The following is a 23,383-nucleotide window of genomic DNA, read 5'->3' on the forward strand; positions in this document are numbered from 1 at the left end:
AAACGTTGTCAAAAAGTATGCTGTTTCAGCATTGTATTTGTGTTGTAGAATATTGGTTGGGAAATGACCAAAATTCAATGGTCAAATCAACGTCAGAACCCAACATTGATTAAACGTTGTCAAAAGGTATGTTGTTTCAACGTTGTATTTGTGATGTAGAATATTGGATAGGAAATGACCAAATTTCAATGGTCAAATCAACATCAGAACCCAACATTGATTAAACGTTGTCAAAAAGTATGCTGTTTCAACATTGTATTTGTGTTGTAGAATATTGGTTGGGAAATGACCAAAATTCAATGGTCAAATCAACGTCAGAACCCAACATTGATTAAACGTTGTCAAAAGGTATGTGGTTTCAACGTTGTATTTGTGATGTAGAATATTGGATAGGAAATGACCAAATTTCAATGGTCAAAACAACATCAGAACCCAACATTGATTAAACGTTGTCAAAAAGTATGCTGTTTCAACGTTGTATTTGAGATATAGAATATTGGTTGGGAAATTACCAAAATTCAATGGTCAAATCAACATCAGAACCCAACATTGATTAAACGTTGTCAAAAGGTATGTTATTTCAATGTTGTATTTGTGATGTAGAATATTGGTTGGGAAATTACCAAAATTCAATGGTCAAATCAACGTCATAACCCGACATTAAATAAACGTTGTCAAAAGGTATGTTGTTTCAATGTTGTATTTGTGATGTAGATTATTGGTTGGGGAATGACCAAATGTCAGAACCCAACATTGATTAAACGTTGTCAAAAAAGTATGCTGTTTCAACATTGTATTTGTGTTGTCGAATATTGGTTTGGAAATGACCAAAATGCAATGGTTAAATCAACGTCAGAACCCGACATTAAATAAACGTTGTCAAAAGGTATGTTGTTTCAACGTTGTATTTGTGATGTAGAATATTGGTTGGGAAATGACCAAACGTCACAACCCAACATTGATTAAACGTTGTCAAAAAGTATGCTGTTTCAACATTGTATTTGTGTTGTAGAATATTGGTTGAGAAATGACCGAAATTCAATGGTCAAATCAACGTCAGAACCCAACATTGATTAAACATTGTCAAAAGGTATGTTATTTCAATGTTGTATTTGTGATGTAGAATATTGTTTGGGAAATGACCAAAAGTCAGAACCCAACATTGATTAAAAGTGGTCAAAAAGTATGGTGTTTCAACATTGTATTTGTGTTGTAGAATATTGGTTGGGAAATGACCAAAATTCAATGGTCAAATCAACGTCAGAACCCAACATTGATTAAACGTTGTCAAAAGGTATGTTGTTTCAACGTTGTATTTGTGATGTAGAATATTGGATAGGAAATGACCAAATTTCAATGGTCAAATCAACATCAGAACCCAACATTGATTAAACGTTGTCAAAAAGTATGCTGTTTCAACGTTGTATTTGAGATGTAGAATATTGGTTGGGAAATGACCAAAATTCAATGGTCAAATCAACATCAGAACCCAACATTGATTAAACGTTGTCAAATGGTATGTTATTTCAATGTTGTATTTGTGATGTAGAATATTGGTTGGGAAATTACCAAAATTCAATGGTCAAATCAAAGTCAGAACCCAACATTGATTAAACGTTGTCAAAAGGTATGTTGTTTCAACGTTGTATTTGTGTTGAAGAATATTGGTTGGGAAATGACCAAAATTCAATGGTCAAATCAACATCAGAACCCAACATTGATTAAACGTTGTCAAAAGTTATGTTATTTCAATGTTGTTTTTGTGATGTAGATTATTGGTTGGGGAATGACCAAATGTCAGAAGCCAACATTGATTAAACGTTGTCAAAAAGTATGCTGTTTCAACATTGTATTTGTGTTGTAGAATATTGGTTGGGAAATGACCAAAATTCAATGGTCAAATCAACATCAGAACCCAACATTGATTAAACGTTGTCAAAAGGTATGTTGTTTCAACGTTGTATTTGTGATGTAGAATATTGGATAGGAAATGACCAAATTTCAATGGTCAAATCAACATCAGAACCCAACATTGATTAAACGTTGTCAAAAGGTATGTTGTTTCAACGTTGTATTTGTGTTGAAGAATATTGGTTGGGAAATGACCAAAATTCAATGGTCAAATTAAAGTCAGAACCCAACATTGATTAAACGTTGTCAAAAAGTATGTTATTTCAACGCTGCATTTGTTATGTAGAATATTGGTTGGGAAATGACCAAATGTCAGAACCCAACATTGATTAAACGTTGTCAAAAAGTATGCTGTTTCAACATTTTATTGTGTTGTAGAATATTGGTTGGGAAATAACCAAAATTCAATGGTCAAATCAACGTCAGAACCCAAAATTGATTAAACGTTGTCAAAAACCAACCGACATCAATGAGCTTTATACGATCATTATGGACCTAAAGTCATCACATACAGCTGGAGTGGACGGGATATGTAGCAAAATCTTGAAAGCCATAGCAAATGTGATCATAAATCCTCTCTGTCACTGTATAAACCTGTCACTTAGTGCTGGCATTGTACCCAAAATGTCCAAAGTGGCAAAAATAATCCCAATTTTTAAATCAGGTGATAAAAATAATATGAACAATTATAGGCCAATTTCAATTTTACCAACATTTTCAAAAATATTTGAGAAAGTGGTCTATAACCGACTGAATGGCTTTCTGGAAAAACTAAATATCCTTGTCCCCTCCCAATATGGTTTTCGTAAAAAAAGCACCACCTGTATGGCTATACTCGACCTTTTGGAAAAGGTCAATGACTGTATTGAAGAAGGAAATTGCGGTATTGGCATTTTTTTGGATCTATCCAAGGCCTTTGACACAATAGACTTTGAGATCTTATTGTATAAGCTATATCACTATGGTGTCAGAGGGATACGTCTCGATTGGTTCCGCTCTTACCTATACGGAAGGCAGCAATGTGTATGCGTCAATGATCACAATTCACCCTGTATGACCATAAATTATGGGGTTCCCCAGGGATCCATCTTGGGGCCTCTCCTTTTTATCCTATACATAAATGATTTTGTAAACTCCTCCGAAACTTTTCATAAAATAATTTTTGCTGACGATACTAATTTGTTTACCTCACACAGGAGCCTACACGATCTACAAGTAACTGTCAATTCAGAGCTTGTGAAAGTAGATTCCTGGTTCAAATGCAATAAGCTCTCACTTAATGTAAATAAAACAAATTTTATTCTATTTCGTTCTAATAAAAACCGGGCAAATACTGAGCACTGCCATATCAACATCAATGGGCAGGAAATACAGAGAGTGTACTCCACAAAATTCCTGGGGGTCATCATTGACGAATACCTCAATTTCAAATGTCACATTAGCCATCTGTTAAACAAATTATCCAAATATGTTGGCCTGTTCTTTCACCTTTGTCATTATCTTCCTCTTTATGCTCTACTCACCCTATATAAAACTCTCTTTGAACCACATCTAAACTACTGTAATGTCATCTGGTGTAACACCTTCCCTACCTACCTCCACAAATTAGAATCCATGCAAAAGAAAATTATACGGGCCCTGTCATGGTCCAAGTTTAATGCCCCCACTCAAAATCTATTCCATAATTATCATCTCTTAAGACTGACAGAGTTCAATATTTATCAAAATGCTTGTTTAACCTATCAAGTCATTTACAGGCTGAATTTAAGGCTCTGTAGCTTGGTTCCTATCTACCATCCCCTGTATGGCCACAACACTCGTAACTGGAGGAGCAGCACCGACCCTGCCCTCCTCTACATCAACGGCGAGCGTGTAGAGAGGGTCCACACCTTCAGGTACCTTGGAGTCCACATCTCTAATGACTTCTCCTTGACAGTCAACACCACATCAATCATCAAGAAGGCTCAGCAGCGGCTACACTTCCTTAGAGTCCTCGGGAAGTACAACCTGAAGCCTGACCTGCTGCTGACCTTCTACCGCTCGTCCATCGAGAGCCTGCTGACCTACTGTATTACGGTATGGTACAGCAGCTGCACTGCAGCAGACAGGGAGAGGCTGCAAAGAGTGGTCAAGACGGCTCAGAAGATCATCGGCCGCCCTCTCCCCTCTCTGACGGACATCTACACCTCCCGCTGCCTCAACAGAGCCAGTGACATCATCAAGGACAGCACCCACCCTGGCTCTGACCTGTTCCACCTGCTGCCCTCTGGGAAGCGCTACAGGTGCATTAAAACCAAAACAAACAGGCTAAAGAACAGCTTCTTCCCCAGGGCCATAACCATCCTGAACGGACTCCCCCATTGTCCCTCATAACTGCCTTCTCTTCGGTGCTATAACCCATTCCACCAACCACCCTGTTTTTGTTTTGTTTTTTCATGTATATATTCATTCACATTCACTTCTACATTTTTTATATTTCTACATATTTGCACATTGTTTTTCTTTTTCTAGCATGCACACATCGCACTGTATGGAATGGCCTCAATCTCGTTACCTTGCGTAATGACAATAAAGCTGATTCTGATTCTGATTCTGAACTTAGATTTGATATCAGGGAAACATCGTTTACTGGATTGTACCGCTCGAAGTGTTGTATGCAGGGGACCAAAGATTTGGAACCGGCTTAATGAGAGCCTCAAGATGCTGTATCCATTCTCCAACTTCAAAAATAAACTAAAAACGTATCTATTAACCACCTATATTTAATGCCTCATGTGGGGTAGACTACTGTTGGGTTTTGCATGGTTGAATGAATGTATGTATGTATGTGTATGCTTGCTTTAGTACTATTATCTTGTGTTAATCATATAGCGTTGTTTTTTGTTTTGTTTTTTGTTGTTGTACTTGCTACCATGTTCCATCATTTCATAAATATACTATCCTCTGGACCCCCTGTCAAAAGCTTCTTCTAGCTTATTTGGGGGACCCTTTCACGTACCAACATCTTTAAATGATGATATTTCACTACTATTGTATTTGTTATATTGTATTGTGAATAAACTTGAATAAAAGGTATGTTGTTTCAACGTTGTATTTGTGGTGTAGAATATTGGTTGGGAAATGACCAAACGTCAGAACCCAACATTGATTAAACGTTGTCAAAAAGTATGCTGTTTCAACATTGTTTTTTTGTTGTAGAATAATGGTTGGGAAATGACCAAAATCCAATGGTCAAATCAACGTCAGAACCCAACATTGATTAAACGTTGTCAAAAAGTATGCTGTTTCAACATTGTAAATGTGTTGTAGAATATTGGTTGGGATATGACCAAAATTCAATGGTCAAATCAACGTCAGAACCCGACATTAAATAAACGTTGTCAAAAAGTGTGTTGTTTCAAAGTTGTATTTGTGTTGTAGAATATTGGTTGGGAAATGACCTAAATTCAATGGTCAAATCATTATCAGAACGCAACATTGATTAAACGTCGTCAAAAAGCATGTTGTTTCAACGTTAGGTTTGAGTTGCCGCCCTTTACCGGCCTAACATGCATACTACGGTGTTTTTTTTGTTCTTTTTTAACGTAGGTTAAATAATGTGCTCGATGTAGGAACTATGGACTGAAGTTAGGATTAAAATATAGAATTTGTGGATTTGTTTCCTCCCTGGAATGGATATCAACTTGCCAATTTGCGGAACATCAGCATGTGTTTGCTCCCCTCAAGTCAACCATCATCTCCAGTGAGGAAGTTTACTCTAACAAGTTCGGTTACGGCCTCAGACAAAAGGACGAGGCGTTTTGTGACAGACAAAAATAACTCCGGGCGCAGAAGGCCAAATCTCAGCAGCGGGGAGGATAAATAAATAAATAAATGCAAGTCCGAGAAGCGAGACCACAAAGAAGCCCCCTGGATATGGAAAGTACATGCAGACGCAACATTAGCATACCGCGCCATCAGTCAGGATGAGCATCCGACATATGTAAACACGTACGGAACGACATCTTCCGATGTCTCGTGTTTTTATGCGAGAATTTTCTCCCACGTCAAACAAATAAAAAAAACGGCAAAAACGCAGGCTGAGGAGGCCGCTCATATTTTCCACTGTCAGCCTAACAAACAACGCTCTGTGTGCAAGGAGACGTGACCTGCTCGTGTTTGTGGATATTTTGCACTCGTGTGTGTGTGTGTGTGTGTGCACTGTGTGCGTTTCTTTGAGGTTAGCACAAACAGAGTGCATTCTGTTTGGGTGTTTCCCTCACTTTCTTTTTTTTTAAGCCCAAAACACCAAAAATTGTGACATAATTCAGACTTTATTGGATTCTCGTGGCTAAAATGACCTAATAACTAAATCTGAGGGTTTTTATTTTATATAAATATTACTAGTCATAACATGAATTTATTCATATCCTTTTCACTCATAAACGACTTAACTGGAACAGTAATGTGTATGAGAAGCCATAAACACCAAATATTGTAGTACACCATCATGCATACCCATTACTACACGTTTAATTGTGTCATTGACGCATACAATATTTACTAATAATTTACTTTAAAAAAATAACATGAAAAAAAAAAATTAAGAAAAATAAGTATTAAAAAAACAGTTTTTAATTTAATTTTACTAATGCAATAATCAATAATACATCATATAAGAGTAAATAAAATGAAATAAAAACTGAAAAAAAATAATACAAAAAATATAATACGACACAAAAATAATACGGCAAAAAAAAATAATATCCAGAATATATGTGTTTTAATAATGAAAAACCATACATGTAAAAGTATAAAATAAAAGGAAAAAAGCAACAAAATAAACCTAAATATTTTTTTTCATCCTAGTTTACCCCTTAGTAATTGCGCCATTGATTAATGCAATATTCACTAATAAATAAATAATTTAAGAAATAGTAAAAATTAAAAAAAATAATAATAATAATATAAAAAGTATACAATAACAAGACAAAAAGCAACAAAATAGACCTAAATAAATAATAATTAAAAAAATAGTAATTCAATCTAAGGTTTTTCTTAGTTTACTAGTTGTGTTTTTGTCAATCTGCTGAATCTCCTCTGAAGTCCTCAAAACTTGTCAAGATACAATATATCATATGCTGCCAATAAATAAAAATGCTTCTGGGGGGTTTCTTGGCTTAGCAGATTTAGGATTTTGTTTTCGTTATTATTTTTCAAGGTGCTGCACGTCCCGCGAAGCCCTTCGAGTCCAATGTGGGACCGAACTTGTTTTAGAGCTTCACAAGTTGCTGTACAAAAATTAGCAATCATGCATAAATAAATGATTAGAAGTCAATAAATGTTACTTTTTGATTTGAAATAATTCCTCTCATAAATGTTCAATTAGAACCCTAACTGGGGCATGTAATAAACACATTTATATTTTACGACAATGAAGTCATTTCTGAGCATTAAATCAAAGGAGAACAATATTTGCTCAAATCAGAATAGGACCCGGCTGTCCGTGTGCCCCCACGACTCCCTCCAACTACATTTCCCCTTCCCAGCACCATCCATCCATCATGGAGGAGGTCAAAGGTGGGGAGGATTCATCAAGCACAGAGGAGCCTCTGGGGATTAGTGGGGGTCCCGCTATGTTTACGGCCGTCATGAGGCCGCATTAGGAGGCGTCACGTCATCGCTGTGGACTAGTCGGGCTTTCTCACGGACTGAGGCGGCGCTTGCACACTTTTTTTTAGGGCACTAATGCTACTGTAGGGGGAGCGGGAATACGAAATACTGCTGCAGGTTCTTACAGAGTGAGGCAGATACATGACTGTAGATATAATATTATTGATGAGGTTTGTCGTCATATAGAATTGTGCCAACTGGGGAACTTTATTTTATTTAAGTGCAGGCTTTGTTTGTTACTTGGCAGAGACCTGGCCAAACTATAGCTACTCAATAGTAGCTATAGTCAAAAAATGATAATTTGTAACGTTGGCAAAGACACAACTTATTTTTTATTACTCAATATGACAGTATAACTGTCATACTAAATATGAAAGTTATGTACCGGTATACATAACTCCAAAACCAAACATGCAATATGTCTAAAAATGCCTGTAATAGTGTATCTATGCGGGTTTTACTAGAACAGTGGTTCTTAACCTGGGTTCGATCGAACCCTAGAGGTTCGGTGAGTCGGCCTCAGGGGTTCGGCGGAGGTCAAAACACACCCGACTCATCGTGTAAATAAAAACTTCTCCCTATCGGCGTATTACAGATACGCATACTTGCCAACCTTGAGACCTCCGATTTCGGGAGGGGGGGGGCGTTGTTGGGGGGCGTGGTTAGGGGCGTGGTTTAGAGGGGAGGAGTATATTTACAGCTAGAATTCACCAAGTCAAGTATTTCATATATATATATATATATATATATATAGAATTCACCAAGTCAAGTATTTCATATATATATATATATATAAGAAATACTTGACTTTCAGTGAATTCTAGCTATATATATATATATATATATATATATATATATATATATATATATATATATATATATATATACATATATATATATATATATATATGTATATATATATATATATATATAAGACATATATATACATATATATACATATATATATATATATATATATATATATATATATGTATAAGTATTTGTCTTATATATATATATATATATATATATATATATATATATATATATATATATATATATATATATATATATATATATATAAGACAAATACCTGAATTTCAGTGTTCATTTATTTACACATATACACACACATAACACTCATCTACTCATTGTTGAGGTAAGGTTTGAATTGTCCATCCTTGTTCTATTCTCTGTCACTATTTTTCTAACCATGCTGAACACCCTCTCTAATGATGCATTCTGCTTCGTCTCCTTGTTGTGTGCGCAGTTGTGCACTGCACTCTCTAAAAGCCGTAGATGTTATTGTCACATATGCATGTACAGTAGATGGCAGTATTGTCCTGGTTAAGAGTGTCACAACATTGCTGTTTACGGCAGACGAACTGCTTTACGGTAGACGAAAACGTGACTGCTGTTGTTGTGTGTTGTTACCGCGCTGGGAGGACGTTAATGAAACTGCCTAACAATAAACCCACATAAGAAACCAAGAACTCGCCCTCGATCATTCTACAGTTATAACGTGATTGGGCAGGCACACTGTTTATATTGTGGGAAAGCGGACGTGAAAACAGGCTGTCGACACGTCACTCAGGTCCGCCTGAATTTCGGGAGATTTTCGGGAGAAAATTTGTCCCGGGAGGTTTTCGGGAGAGGCGCTGAATTTCGGGAGTCTCACGGAAAATCCGGGAGGGTTGGCAAGTATGCGGATACGACAACAGCAGAAGTCGGACTGATTTGCAGGTGTGACTCTAGAAAGAGGTTCCGCAGCCTCCGAAGCGGAACCTCCAGGTTCTGTAACAGCTTCTTCCCTCAGGCCGTAAGACTCTTGAACGCATCATAATTAAATTATTCCCTCAACTCCCCTCAAAATGGATTAACTCGCTGGAATAAATAAGACAATATAACATACATCCATAAACGTGGACGCATGTGAAAAAGTGCGATATATTTATCTGTACAGTAATCTATTTATTTATTTATATATATTTATATATATTTATTTATTTTACATATATATTATTTCTATATATTTATTTATTTATATATGCACCTTATTGCTTTTTTATCCTGCACTACCATGAGCTTATGTAACGAAATTTCGTTCTTATCTGTGCTGTAAAGTTCAAATTTGAATGACAATAAAAAGGAAGTCTAAGTCTAAGGTATGTAATTTGTTGTGAGTTTATGCACTGTGTTGGTTTTGTTCTTTGAACAAGGTGATGTTCATGCACGGTTCATTTTGTGCACCAATAAAAAAACATGGCAACACTTTAGTATGAGGAACATATTCACCATTAATTAGTTGCTTATTAACATGCAAATTAGTAACATATTGGCTCTTAACTAGTCATTATTAAGTACTTATTAATGCCTTATTCTGCATGGCCTTATTATAACCCTAACCCTCTAACCCTGGCCCTAACCCTAACCCTAACCAAATAACTCTAAACTTGTCATGATGTGGAGGTGACGAACCCCAAGATGCAGAGATGACAGGCGGTGTACAAGAAAACGTGGTTTTAATGTTCAAAAAAAGGTGAAAACAAAAAGGCGCACAAGGCGAAGGCACAACTTAATGCAGGAAACAAAGGCTAACACTTAGCCTGAACTATGAACATGAAACAAAAGGTCGCTAACTGTGGCATAAATAAACAAAACTTACTTGGCAAGGCACGAGCAGCATGAACTAAGCATGAAATCATCAGCATGAACTATGGTATCTCCAGAAAACAAGCATGAACAGAGCATTGCATGAAACAGGGAGTCCACAGCATACAACAAACAATACTCCAGCACTGACTGGAGGGCAAGGCAGGTTTAAATAATGCCTGTGATTGGTGCTCGGGCAGCAGGTGAGCGGGCGAACACTAATCAGAGGCAGGTGGAAATAATAAGTAACCATGTTAACTAAAACAAACAATCAATAGTTCACAAAAAAACAGGAACTATGAAGTCCAAAACTAACAGAACATAAAACATGATCCGGGGCATGGATCACGACAAAACTAAGTCTTTGTTACTTACAATATGTTCCCCTAGTGTCCAAAAAACTCTAAATTAAGTATTTTTTACTTAGAATATGTTCCCCATACTAAAGTGTTACCAAAAACATATAACTTTGTCTTGAATTTGAAAAAAAACAACATTTTATTTTTCACTAAAGAAGGGTTCGGTGAATGCGCATATGGAACTGGTGGGGTTCGGTACCTCCAAGAAGGTTAAGAACCACTGAATTAGTTGCTTATTAACATGCAAATTAGTAACATATTGGCTCTTAACTAGTCATTATTAAGTACTTATTAATGCCTTATTCTGCATAGTCTTATTATAACCCTAACCCTCCAACCCTGGCCCTAACCCTAACCCTAACCAAATAACTCTAAACTAAGTCTTTGTTACTTAGAATATGTTCCCCTAGTGTTCAAAAAACTCTAAATTAAGTCTTTTTTTACTTAGAATATGTTCCCCATACTAAAGTGTTGCCAAAAACATATAACTTTGTCTTGATTTTGAAAAAAAACAACATTTTATTTTTCACTAAAGAAGGTTTCGGTGAATTCGCATATGAAACTGGTGGGGTTCGGTACCTCCAACAAGGTTAAGAACCGCTGAATTAGTTGTTTATTAACATGCAAATTAGTAACATATTGGCACTTAACTAGTCATTATTAAGTACTTATTAATACCTTATTCGGCATGGACTTATTATAACCCTAACCCTCCAACCCTGGCCCTAACCCTAACCCTAACCAAATAACTCTAAACTAAGTCTTTGTTACTTAGAATATGTTCCCCTAGTGTTCAAAAAACTCTAAATTAAGTCTTTTTTACTTAGAATATGTTCCCCATACTAAAGTGTTGCCAAAAACATATAACGTTGTCTTGAATTTGAAAAAAAAAAATATTTTATTTTTCACTAAAGAAGGGTTCAGTGAATGTGCATATGGAATTGGTGGGGTTTGGTACCTTCAACAAGGTTAAGAACCACTGAATTAGTTGCTTTTTAACATGCAAATTAGTAACATATTGGCTCTTAACTAGTCATTATTAAGTACTTATTAATGCCTTATTCGGCATGGACTTATTATAACCCTATCCCTCCAACCCTGGCCCTAACCCTAACCCTAACCAAATAACTCTAAACTAAGTCTTTGTTACTTAGAATATGTTCCCCTAGTGTTCAAAAAACTCTAAATTAAGTCTTTTTTACATAGAATATGTTCCCCATACTAAAGTGTTACCAAAAACATATAACTTTGTCTTGAATTTGAAAAAAAACAACATTTTATTTTTCACTAAAGAAGGGTTCGATGAATGCGCATATGAAACTGGTGGGGTTCGGTACCTCCAACAAGGTTAAGAACCACTGAATTAGTTGCTTATTAACATGCAAATTAGTAACATATTGGCTCTTAACTAGTCATTATTAAGTACTTATTGATGCCTTATTCGGCATGGCCTTATTAAAACCCTAACCCTCTAACCGTGGCCCTAACCCTAACCCTCACCAAATAACTCTAAACTAAGTCTTTGTTACTTAGAATATGTTCCCCTAGTGTTCAAAAAACTCTAAATTAAGTCCTTTTTTACTTAGAATATGTTCCCTATACTAAAGTGTTACCAAAAACATATAACTTTGTCTTGAATTTGAAAAAAAACAACATTTTATTTTTCACTAATGAAGGGTTCGGTGAATGTGCATATGGAACTGGTGGGATTCGGTACCTCCAACAAGGTTAAGAACCACTGAATTAGTTGCTTATTAACATGCAAATTAGTAACATATTGGCTCTTAACTAGTCATTATTACGTACTTATTAATGCCTTATTCTGCATGGCCTTTTTATAACCCTAACCCTCTAACCATGGCCCTAACCCTCTAACCCTAACCCTAACCAAATAACTCTAAACTAAGTCTTTGTTACTTAGAATGTGTTCCCCTAGTGTCCAAAAAACTCTAAATTAAGTCTTTTTTACTTAGAATATGTTCCCCAAACTAAAGTGTTACCAAAAACATATAACTTTGTCTTGAATTTGAAAAAAAACAACATTTTATTTTTCACTAAAGGGTTCGGTGAATGCGCATATGAAACTGGTGGGGTTCGGTACCTTCAACAAGGTTAAGAACCACTGAATTAGTTGCTTATTAACATGCAAATTAGTAACATATTGGCTCTTAACTAGTCATTATTAAGTACTTATTAATGCCTTATTCGGCATGGCCTTATTAAAACCCTAACCCTCTAACCCTGGCCCTAACCCTAACCCTCACCAAATAACTCTAAACTAAGTCTTTGTTACTTAGAATATGTTCCCCTAGTGTCCAAAAAACTCTAAATTAAGTCTTTTTTACTTAGAATATGTTCCCCATACTAAAGTGTTACCAAAAACATATAACTTTGTCTTGAATTTGAAAAAAACTATTTTATTTTTCATTAAAGAAGGGTTCAGTGAATGCGCATATGAAACTGGTGAGGTTCAGTACCTTCAACAAGGTTAAGAACCACTGAATTAGTTGCTTATTAACATGCAAATTAGTAACATATTGGCTCTTAACTAGTCATTATTAAGTACTTATTAATGCCTTATTCGGCATGGACTTATCATAACCCTAACCCTCTAACCCTGGCCCTAACCCTCTAACCCTAACCAAATAACTCTAAACTAAGTCTTTGTTACTTAGAATGTGTTCCCCTAGTGTCCAAAAAACTCTAAATTAAGTCTTTTTTACTTAGAATATGTTCCCCATACTAAAGTGTTGCCAAAAACATATAACTTTGTCTTGAATTTGGGAAAAAAACAACATTTTATTTTTCACTAAAGAAGGGTTCAGTGAATGTGCATATGGAACTGGTGGGGTTTGGTACCTTCAACAAGGTTAAGAACCACTGAATTAGTTGCTTATTAAATAAATAAATGATAAATGGGTTATTAACATGCAAATTAGTAACATATTGCCTCTTAACTAGTCATTATTAAGTACTTATTAATGCCTTATTCGGCATGGCCTTATTATAACCCTAACCCTCCAACCCTGGCCCTAACCCTCTAACCCTAACCAAATATCTCTAAACTAAGTCTTTGTTACTTAGAATATGTTCCCCTAGTGTCAAAAAAACTCTAAATTAAGTCTTTTTTACTTAGAATATGTTCCCCATACTAAACTGTTACCAAAAACATACAACTTTGTCTTGAATTTGAATAAAAACAAAATTTTATTTTTCACTAAAGAAGGGTTCGGTTCGGTACCTCCAACAAGGTTGTACTAGAATCAGGTGTTTTTGTAAGGTTTGCAAATACAAAAATTTGGTTTTACTCAATATGACAGTATAACTGTCACACTCGAATATGACAGTTATTTAAACATAACTATTAAAACCAAGCATGCAAAATAGCTAATAATGCCTGGAATAACGTATCTTTGTAAGTTTTACTCGAAACATACGCTTTTTTTAAGGCTTGCAAAAAAAAATTATTTTTTTACTCAATATGACAGTAATGTTCTTAGAATCCTGAGATAATTCGAAAAAAGCAAAACAAATGTATTCAAACACAACTCCTAAACATTTATTTATGAGTTAAAGTGCATTAAGAAATAAAAACATGTGTGTTCTTCTTTTACAAAGGGATTGTGAATGATAGGCAAAATAAAAAAATAAAAAAAGTGCAGTTCCCTTTTAAGACAACCCTGTAGTCCTCAGTAACTCCAACAACGTAACACGTCCTCATTCAGCACTAATGACAGTTGCAGCGAGCGGGGTTGCATTCACGAACACCCGGAATTATGAGCATCAACATTACGTCACAAGCCGTTTTTTTTTTTTTTGCACATTCACGTTTTGTATTGCTGCATTAATCATGGCAATTTGTTGTGTATTTGGTACTAGTATCGGTTCAAATGTAAACAATACCCATCTCTGTAGTCTAGTACAAAACCCAAAACCAGTGAAGTTGGCACGTTGTGTAATTCGCAAATAAAAACAGAATACAATGATTTGCGAATCCTTTTCAACTTACAATCAATTGAATAGACTGCAAAGACAAAATATTTAATGTTCGAACTGAGAAACGTATGTTTTATGTGCAAATAATCATTAACTTGGAATTTAATGGGAGCAACACATTGCAAAAAAGTTGGCACAGGGGCATTTTTACCACTGTGTTACATGGCCTTTCCTTTTAACAACACTCAGTAAACGTTTGGGAAATGAGGAGACCAATTTTTGAAGCTTTTCAGGTGGAATTCTTTCCCATTCTTGCTTGATGTACAGCTTAAGTTGTTCAACAGTCCGGGGTCTCTGTTGTGGTACTTTAGGCTTCATTTTCAATGGAAGACAGGTCTGGACTACAGGCAGGCCAGTTTTGTACCCACACTCTTTTACTATGAAGCCACGCTGTTGTAACACGTGGCTTGGCATTGTCTTGCAGAAATAAGCAGGGGCGTCCATGATAGCGTTGCTTGGATGGCAACACGTGTTGCTCCAAAACCTGTATGTACCTTTCAGCATTAATGGTGCCTGCACAGATGTGTAAGTTACCCATGCCTTGGGCACTAATACACCCCCATACAATCACAGATGCTGGATTTTGAACGTTGCCCCTATAACAATCCGGATGGTTCTTTTACTCTTTGTTCCGGAGGATGTCCACAGTTTCCAAAAACAATTTGAAATGTGGACTCGTCAGACCACAGAACACTTTTCCACTTTGCATCAGTCGATCTTAGATGAGCTCGGGCCCAGCGAAGCCGGCGGCATTTCTGGGTGTTGTTGATAAATGGCTTTTGCTTTGCATAGTAGAGTTTTAACTTGCACTTACTAATGTAGCGACGAACTGTAGTTACTGACAGTGGTTTTCTGAAGTGTTCCTGAGCCCATGTGGTAATATCCTTTACGCACTGATGTCGCTTTTTGATGCAGTACCGCCCAAGGGATCAAAGGTCCGTAATATCATCACTTACATGCAGTGATTTCTCCAGATTCTCTGAACCTTTTGATGATATTACGGACCGTAGATGATGAAATCCCTAAATTCCTTTCAATAGCTGGTTGAAAAATGTTGTTCTTAGACTGTTCGACAATTTGCTCAGGCATTTGTTCACAAAGTGGTGACCCTCGCCCCATCCTTGTTTGGGAATGACTGAGCATTTCATGGAAGCTGCTTTTATACCCAATCATGGCACCCACCTGTTCCCAATTAAACTGTTCACCTGTGGGATGTTCCAAATAAGTGTTTGATGAGCATTCCTCAGTCTTTTTTGCCACTTGTGCCAGCTTTTTTTCAAACATGTTGCAGGCATCAAATTCCAATGAGCTAATATTTGCAAAAAATAACAACGTTTTCCAGTTCGAACGTTAAGTATCTTGTCTTTGCAGTCTATTCAATTGAAATCATTGTATTCTGTTTTTATTTACCATTTACACAACGTGCCAACTTCACTGGTTTTTGGGTTTGTAGTTTAATTAACTCTAAACATTTGCGTAGGTTTGCTGAGCCTTTAAAGGTCTCTCAGCCGGGGGTCAGTAGGCTACACCATCATAGGAAGATGCTGACTTGACAGATGTCCAGAAGGCAGTCGCTGACACCCCCGCCAGCAAGGAAGCCACAAAAGGTCATTGCTTGTTTACACAGTGAACATGAGTCAGTTACATCACCAGATCATTTTCAATTATTTGTCCTTCAAATTCAGAAAAAGTCTGCTATTCATTGTATATGTCGTCTTTTTTTGGGTTTTTTTAGATTCCTGTTGCCATGATGTTGACTTTAATTTTTCATTGAATAATGCATATTTCCGACACACTATTTAGTTATAGCACAAGATTCATATCAAGCAATCAATGAACTTTATTGCCTTACAAACATTTGGTGGCACAAAATAGTACCGGCGTTCCCAGATATATTCCAATGAGTACCACAAGAATGATAGAATATACATAATAATTTAAGAATGTATATATGCATACAGTATATGATGCAGTAAGTTGAATGATGTGGACACGCTTGTTACTGGATACTTTCTAATGTGCTTTGGAGACTTTGTATGTGCATGTACAAACCCTGTTTCCATATGAGTTGGGAAATTGTGTTAAATGTAAATTTAAACAGAATACAATGATTTGCAAATCATTTTCAACCCATATTCAGTTGAATATGCTACAAAGACAACATATTTGATGTTCAAGCGCATACAATTTTTTTTTTTTTGCAAATAATCATTAACTTTAGAATTTCATGCCAGCAACACGTGACAAAGAAGTTGGGGAAGGTGGCAATAAATACTGATAAAGTTGAGGAATGCTCATCAAACACTTATTTGGAACATCCCACAGGTGAACAGGCAAATTGGGAACAGGTGGGTGCCATGATTGGGTATAAAAACAGCTTCCCAAAAAATGCTCAGTCTTTCACAAGAAAGGATGGGGCGAGGTACACCCCTTTGTCCACAACTGCGTGAGCAAATAGTCAATCAGTTTAAGAACAACGTTTCTCAAAGTGCAATTGCAAGAAATTTAGGGATTTCAACATCTACGGTCCATAATATCATCAAATGGTTCAGAGAATCTGGAGAAATCACTCCACGTAAGCGGCATGGCCGGAAACCAACATTGAATGACCGTGACCTTCGATCCCTCAAACGGCACTGTATCAAAAACCGACATCAATTTCTAAAGGATATCACCACATGGGCTCAGGAACACTTCAGAAAACCACTGTCACTAAATACAGTTTGTCGCTACATCTGTAAGTGCAAGTTAAAGCTCTACTATGCAAAGCGAAAGCCATTTATCAACAACACCCATAAACGCCGCCGGCTTCTCTGGGCCCGAGATCATCTAAGATGGACTCATGCAAAGTGGAAAAGTGTTCTGTGGTCTGACGAGTCCACATTTCAAATTGTTTTTGGAAATATTCGACATCGTGTCATCCGGACCAAAGGGGAAGCGAACCATCCAGACTGTTATCGACGCAAAGTTCAAAAGCCAGCATCTGTGATGGTATGGGTGTGCATTAGTGCCCAAGGCATGGGTAACTTACACATCTGTGAAGGCACCATTAATGCTGAAAGGTACATACAGGTTTTGGAACAACATATGCTGCCATCTAAGCCCCGTCTTTTTCATGGACGCCCCTGCTTATTTCAGCAAGACAATGCCAAGCCACATTCAGCACGTGTTACAACAGCGTGGCTTCGTAAAAAAAGAGTGCGGGTACTTTCCTGGCCCGCCTGCAGTCCAGACCTGTCTCCCATCGAAAATGTGTGGCGCATTATGAAGCGTAAAATACGACAGCTGAGACCCCAGACTGTTGAACGACTGAAGCTATACATAAAACAAGAATGGGAAAGAATTCTACTTTCAAAGCTTCAACAATTAGTTTCCTCAGTTCCCAATCGTTTATTGAGTGTTGTTAAAAGAAAAGGTGATGTAACACAGTGGTGAACATGCCCTTTCCCAACTACTTTGGCACGTGTTGCAGCCATGAAATTCTAAGTTAATTATTATTTGCAAAAAAAAAAAAAAGCTTATGAGTTTGAACATCAAATATCTTGTCTTTGTAGTGCATTCAACTGAATATGGGTTGAAAATGATTTGCAAATCATTGTATTCCGTTTATATTTACATCTAACACAATTTCCCAACTCATATGGAAACGGGGTTTGTATATGTATATGCAACTATAATTATTCGATACTTGTTTATATTGACAAATGTGCTGTTTGAGACTGCAATATTGTTCAATGAAGGACACTTATCACATGTTTAGCTTGTGTGCTATTGTCTGCTAGCTCCTAGTAGCCTATAAATTAGCATGTTTACCTTTTTGAATAACCTGACTGAAATAGAAGAAAAGACCAACCTTGTTTGCTTGTTGGAGGATATTTAGGTGTTAACTGGCATTCACAGCGCATCCTTTTTTCTACATTTTTAATGTTACAGCCTTATTCCATAATGGAATAGATAGATTTTTGTTCTCAAAATTCTACACACCATACCCCTTAATGACAATTTGAAAGTTTATTTTTTTTAATTTTTGCTAATTTATTAAAAATAAAACAAATTTTAAAAATGTCTGAGTTGAAGACCGCATCGAGGATGTCTCTGTACATTGCTGCATTCATCTTTCCCTCTACCCTGGCTATTCTCTGCCATTCACTGTCAAGTGTGGACCTTATATATAGACCGGCTTTCCAAATCAACTGAATTTTACCACAGGTGGACTCCAATTAAGCTGTAGGAACATCTCAAGGATAATCAGTTGAAACAGGATGCCTCTGAGCTCACTTTTGAGCTTCATTACAAAGGCTGTGAATACTTATGTATATGTTATTTTAACACAGTTAAAAACATTTTCACATTGTCATTATAGGGTATTTTGCGTAGAATTTTGAGGACAAAAATGCATTTGTTCCATTTTGGAATGAGGCTGTAACATAAAATGTGAAAAAAAAGAGTGCATTGTATGTGTTTTAGGTATTACTATTAGTAGTGACAAGATTTAAATAATTAGATTATTTGAATGATTAGAGATTGCCATTACTGCAGAAGTTTTGGTCTTTTCCGGGAAAAAAAAATCACAAAATGAGTTCTGTGTACATGCTTTTATAATTCATCATATATTTAGATAAATATATGCTATGTATATGCTGATGCGAGAAATGAAAGACTAGGAGGTGATATTGAATTGTTTGATATTCCAGGATGAATTCATCAATCATGGCTTGTTTATCAGCCTGTGTTGACACGTGCGTTTGTGCAAGTTTCTAGTGAGAGTTAGAAAAAAACCCGACAAATGTTTGAATTATCCTCCATTAGGAATACAACAACAGGTCCATTTAGAGATGTGCGGCGGTTCCATTAGCTGGTGTTTGGACACCTGCGGGGCCCCAACTAGATAAAGCCTGGTGGAGTCTTTTGGAACATGGAGGGATTATCCAAACAGTGTGACACTTGCTAATGAAAACAATCCTCACCGTCTCGACATTAGAGGAGTTTGTGTGCGTGTGTGTGTGTGTGTGTGTGTGTGTGTGTGTGTGTGTGTGTGTGTGTGTGTGTGTGTGTGTGTGTGTGTGTGTGTGTGTGTGTGTGTCGTAAAAAAAAAAAAAAAGAACATTCACTGCTTGCCATTATATTAGGTACACCTGTGTGAGGCAAGGTATTGTTTATATATTATAAAACAAATTTGTTTTAGGAATTTTTATTGATCTGCAAAAGGCTTTCGATACCATTGACAACCAGATTTTGGTAAATAAACTGGAAAACTATGGCATAAGGGGAGTGGCAGGGAAATGGCTGAAGAGCTACTTGAATGAGAGACAGCAGATTGTTCAGATCGACCAACATCAATCTACACTCATGAACATAACCTGTGGAGTCCCCCAGGGCTCGATACTAGGACCCACACTATTTATAATGTATATCAATGAAATATGTAAAGTATCAACACTGCTGAAGTTCATCCTCTTTGCTGACGATACAACCATTACATGTGCAGGTGACGACCTGAAGCAACTTCTGGCCTCTGTAACTGAGGAGATGATCAAGTTAAAAACTTGGTTTAATACCAACAAATTGTCTCTGAATTTAAAGAAGACCAAAATCATGCTCTTTAGCAATCGCAAAAGTGAAATACCCATCAGGATTGTTATTGATGATACACCAATAGAATATGTCCAACAAAATTCATTTTTAGGAGTGGTAATAGATGAAAATATATCATGGAAGCCTCATATAAGTTACCTAAGGACAAAAGTTGCTAAATGTGTTGGAATGATGAGGAGATCATGTCATTTCTTGAACACCAATGCTCTGCTGTTATTGTATCATTCATTTATTATGTCATATTTAAACTATTGTGTTGAAGTCTGGGGAAATTGTTATAAATCTCATCTACAGCCTTTAGTCACTCTACAGAAAAAGGCCATTAGGATTGTGTCCAATGTTCACTACAGACATCATTCAAATCCACTATTCATGGAGTTAAAGCAACTTAAACTGTACGATGTAATCAACTTTAAAACTGCTCAAATTATGTTTAGGGCATCCCAAAACTCTCTACCATCCAATATACAGAATCTATTCCAGGATAGAGATGCTCACCATAGTTACAGTCTAAGAGGAAACAACAAATTACATTTGCCTAAATTTAGAACAATTTTAAAATCAATGTGCATTTCAGTGCGTGGAGTCACTCTGTGGAACAACTTAGGGGACGAGTTAAAAACCTGTTCTAACATGATTCAATTTAAAAGACTGTTTAAAAAAGAAGTACTGAAGAAGTACGAGGAGGAAAGAGAGTGATGCCCTCAGCACAGAGCGATGGTCGGAGAGTGTGTGTGTGTGTGTGTGTGTGTGTGTGTGTGTGTGTGTGTGTGTGTGTGTGTGTGTGTGTGTGTGTGTGTGTGTGTGTGTGTGTGTGTGTGTGTGTGTGTGTGTGTGTGTGTGTGTGTGTGTGTGTGTGTGTGTGTGTGTGTGTGTGTGTGTGTGTTTTGTCTCGTCTTGTCTTGTACCATAGTAACAGTGGTACTATTGTATTGTTAGTGTATAGGAGTTTTTCTTGTTTTTGTTTGTACAGTATTGTTCTTGTATTATGTTGTTTATGTTAAATAGGGAGTGAGTGAGAGGGGTTGGGATATTATAAGCAATTGCTTCATCCAACCCCTTTTCAAGCCATGCATAAATGTCTCTGCCAAAATGTAAAAAAAAAAAAAAATGTGTGTTGTTGTATTGTGCAGGTTTGAAATAAATACTTCAAACATCAAACATATCAGGGGAATATCACTGAAAAATCATATATATATATATATATATATATATATATATATATATACATATATATATATATATATATATATATATATATATATATATATATATATATATATATATATATAGTGGTTCTTAACCCTAGGGGTTCGGTGAGTCGGCCTCAGGGGTTCGGAGGTCAAAACACACCCGACTCATCGTGTAAATACAAACTTCTCCTTATCGGCGTATTACGGATACGGCAACAGCTGACTGATTTGCAGGTGTGTAATTTGTTGTGAGTTTATGCATTGTGTTGGTTTTGTTGTTTGAACAAGGTGATGTTCATGCACGGTTCATTTTGTGCACCAGTAAAAAAAACATGCTAACACTTTAGTATGGGGAACATATTCACCATTAATTAGTTGCTTATTAACATACAAATTCGTAACATATTGGCTCTTAACTAGTCATTATTAAATACTTATTAATGCCTTATTCGGCATGGCCTTATTATAACCCTAACCCTCTAACCCTGGCCCTTACCCTAACCAAATAACTCTAAATTAAGTCTTTATTACTTAGAATATGTTCCTCTAGTGTCCAAATAACTCTAAATTAAGTCTTTGTTACTTAGAATATGTTCCCCATACTAAAGTGTTACCAAAAACATATAACTTTGTCTTGAATTTGAAAAAAAAAACATTTTATTTGTCATTAAAGAAGGGTTCGGTGAATGCGCATATGAAACTGGTGGGGTTCGGTACCTCCAACAAGGTTAAGAACCACTGATATATATATATATATATATATATATATATATATATATATATATATATATATATATATATATATATATATATATATATATATATATATGCATGCATACATATATATTTTTTACCTTTAGGGCCCCGCTCAAGTTGGTGTCGATCATAAAAAAATTTAAAAGGTCTTTTTTTTTTCAATGCTTTAATCTCTAGATCTTCAGTGTGTCAATATAAAGTTGTATTTGTTTTTTTATTTTATGTTTTTTTTATTTCAAAAAATAATAATCAATCAAAATTAATGTCTTTATGAATTATTGTTGTTCAGCAACCATTTTAAGTTACAATTTGGTAGTTAACATGAGCACCGAATGCATCACACCTTATAGCTGCTCAGCAAACATTCTGAGTTATAATTTGATAATTAACATGAATATTGATTGCATCATACATTATAGCTGTTCATCCTACCATTCTAAGATACGGTTTGGTGAATTGAATTAATTATTGATTTATTTAAGGCTCCAATTACTTCACATCAAAGATTCCACTACGAAAACCTTGCATATTTTGTGTTTGCTATAAAAAAAACTGTTTTTATTTTGTTAAATACTGTTACCGGTCCGTGACACATTTGCTAACGGGCCGCACAGACCTTTGCGTCACTAAGAATTTTAGTGGGATTTTTTTTTAAGATGTCATTGCTCAAAAATAATAATCAATCAAAATGAATGTTTTTATGAATTATTGACCTATTTAAGGCTCCAATTACTTCACATCAAAGATTCCACTACGAAAACCTTGCATATTTTGTGTTTGCTATAAAAATAAACCGGTTTTTATTTTGTTAGTTTTTTTTAGCAAACACAAAATATGCAAGGTTTTCGTGAATTTCATGAATTCATAAATGTAGTCTCATCTTTAAATATTAGGTTCATTTTGCAAGAAGTTATGAGATTTGCCTACAGCAGTGGTCCCCAACCACCGGTCCAGGGACCTTTACCGGTCCGTGACACAGACCTTTGCGTCACTAAGAATTTTAGTGGGATTTTTTTTTAAGATGTCATTGCTCAAAAATAATAATCAATCAAAATTAATGTTTTTATGAATTATTGACCTATTTAAGGCTCCAATTACTTCACATCAAAGAGTCCACTACAAAAACCTTGCATATTTAGTGTTTGCTATAAAAAAACTAACAAAATAAAAACTTTTTTTTTTTATAGCAAACACAAAATATGCAAGATTTCCGTAGTGGAATATTTGATGTGAAGTAATTGGAGCCTTAAATAGGTCAATAATTCATAA

This window comes from Nerophis lumbriciformis, linkage group LG02 (assembly GCF_033978685.3).
Source record: "Nerophis lumbriciformis linkage group LG02, RoL_Nlum_v2.1, whole genome shotgun sequence".
NCBI lineage: Eukaryota > Metazoa > Chordata > Actinopteri > Syngnathiformes > Syngnathidae > Nerophis > Nerophis lumbriciformis.